The following is a 2,288-nucleotide window of genomic DNA, read 5'->3' as shown; positions in this document are numbered from 1 at the left end:
CGTCGCAGAGCTGTAGCCTCATTATTGCAACATTTCTCCTATTGCTGGAGGTTTAGATTCTTTCCATGTTTGAGCTATAATAAACACTGCCGCTGTAAACACCTCCCTAAGTACATCTTGGTGCATCTATTTCCTTAGGATAAGTTCCCTCCTGTGGAAGTGCAGAATCTCAGACACCCATGTGCTGAGGCTCTTAGCACGGGCTGCCACATTCCTCCCCAAACCTCTTATCATTTCTGTTCCCACCAGGGATGTAAGAAATTGCCCTGTTCCTCCACATCTTCTGTTATTGTCTTTGTAAAATGTCGCCAGTGTTATAGGGTGAAACATGGTTTCTTGATGTTTTAAAGCACATTCCCTTGATTCTTTCTGAAGTTGACATGTTTCCATTTGCCTCTTTTACGTGGCCGCAGATCTTTCCTGTGAGTGAGCTCCTTTTCTTTTCCTATCTGATTTGTGGCGCTCTCTCTCTGTTGCAGGATTGTGAGCTCTGTCTGTAAGACGTTGCCGCCACTCTTTGGGCACCTCTGCGTGTTACAAGGTCTTCCTCCCGTGGAGACTCTATTTGTGTGTTTGTCCTCCAGCCCCCTGGGGCTCTCCCACTTGCTTCGGGGTGGCATCCACAGCCCTTCCTGATCAATTCCCCACCCACCCACCAGTGTCCTCTCCAGCCATCCTCTCCATCCTAAGCTCCATTCGCATCTACCCCTGGTCACTCCTCAGCTGTCTTGGGGTGATTTAGGGCTTCCAGCCTCTGTCCAGGCTACTCTCCCTGAGTGAACCCTTAGGGTGTAGCTCAGGACAAATCTGAGATGATTTTACTGATTCCCCAGGTGGGATCAGACCTGGCTGTGCCTCCCTCTGCCCAGCACTAACAACTTTGACCTGTCACGGTTCATTCTGCAGCTACCTCAGGGGAGTGGGGGCTCTAGCGGGATAGGCGTGGGTCACACACATCTCTCTGCCCGTACTGCCTGGCACAGAGGGTAACACCAAGCAAGTGATTAGAGTGTGCTTATGAGTGAGTGAAGTAACAAATGGATGACTGAATGAAATTGACCCCTCTCTGACTCCAGGCCGGCAGAACAGGCTCTAAAGCATGCAGTTGCCCACTTACCCACCACCCTAGCTAGGTCTGCTCTCTTCAAGGTTAACGTGAGGATGCGCAGGTGGCTTGGGAGTTTTCTCCATCTGCAGAATCTCCTGTGGAGCTCGTTATCTGACCTGGGCACTGCCTGCGTCACTCAGACCCTCGCCCCCCTTCCCCTGGGCTCTCTCTGAACTGAGCACTGTCTTGGACAGGGCTCTGGAGACTTGGATTAAAGGTCCAGCCTCTGCCACATGGTGTCCTGTTCTGCTGGGCTGGGGCTGTAGTCAGCAACGAGGAATCTGGGGCGTTGGCTCCACCAAGCTTCAGTCTTGACCTACCATCCACTCAGTTCTCCCTTCACGGTGGAAAAAACCTTTCACAGGTCAGGTTAGGAACTGAAACCCTGCCACAGGCCACAAGCTAGCTTTCTTGCCACTGATATGTGCTCTTCCATCCTCTTTTGCACCTACTAACTAGAATATGTCCTGACAATTCCCTTCTTCATGTCTCTCCTCTGCTCAAGAACCATCAGTGGATTCCGCTTGTCCATCACATGGAATCTGAGCTCTGCAGTAGGAATTCAAGATGCCCCACAACCAAGCTCCAGCTTCATTCTCTGACCCCGTCTGCCATCACTCTAGCCAGGCTAGTCTCCTTCAGGCTCCTGGGACCATCCCTCCTCCTTCCCTCCTATGGACCTTTGCATGTACCATGCCTGCTGCCTGAGATACACCTGCCCCTTCATCCAACCTATTTAATTTCTGACTTGCCACCCCCACCTTCTGTGGGTCTTCTTCCAACCATTTCAGTCCTTGATAATCTGTTTAAAAACAAAAGACTAAGCCCTTTTCCCCTGTGGAATTACCTGGCTTGCCTATTCGCATTTCAGACCACCCCAAACCTCTGTGGGGGTTCTGGGGCACTGGGCCTTTAAAGACTCCCAGGAGTGTCTGATGCCACCAGCCCAGCTGGGTCCATCAACCTGCATTTGAGAAGTGATGATTGTATGGGGCTTGGATGCCAGCTCCAAGTCTACTCTGGCTCCTGATGTCTACACACTGTGCACAGTCCCCTCTTCTCTGCAAATGATAGCTACCGTTTACTGAGGGCTCACCAGATACACTCTGAGCACTCGACATGCATGATCCCGTCTAACCTTCATACGCAATTAGGTAGATATTGTTAGAGAAGGCAATGG

The sequence above is a fragment of the Capra hircus genome, chromosome 3 (genome assembly GCF_001704415.2).
Source record: "Capra hircus breed San Clemente chromosome 3, ASM170441v1, whole genome shotgun sequence".
Classification (NCBI taxonomy): Eukaryota; Metazoa; Chordata; class Mammalia; order Artiodactyla; family Bovidae; genus Capra; species Capra hircus.
This window is presented reverse-complemented; position numbering follows the sequence as displayed.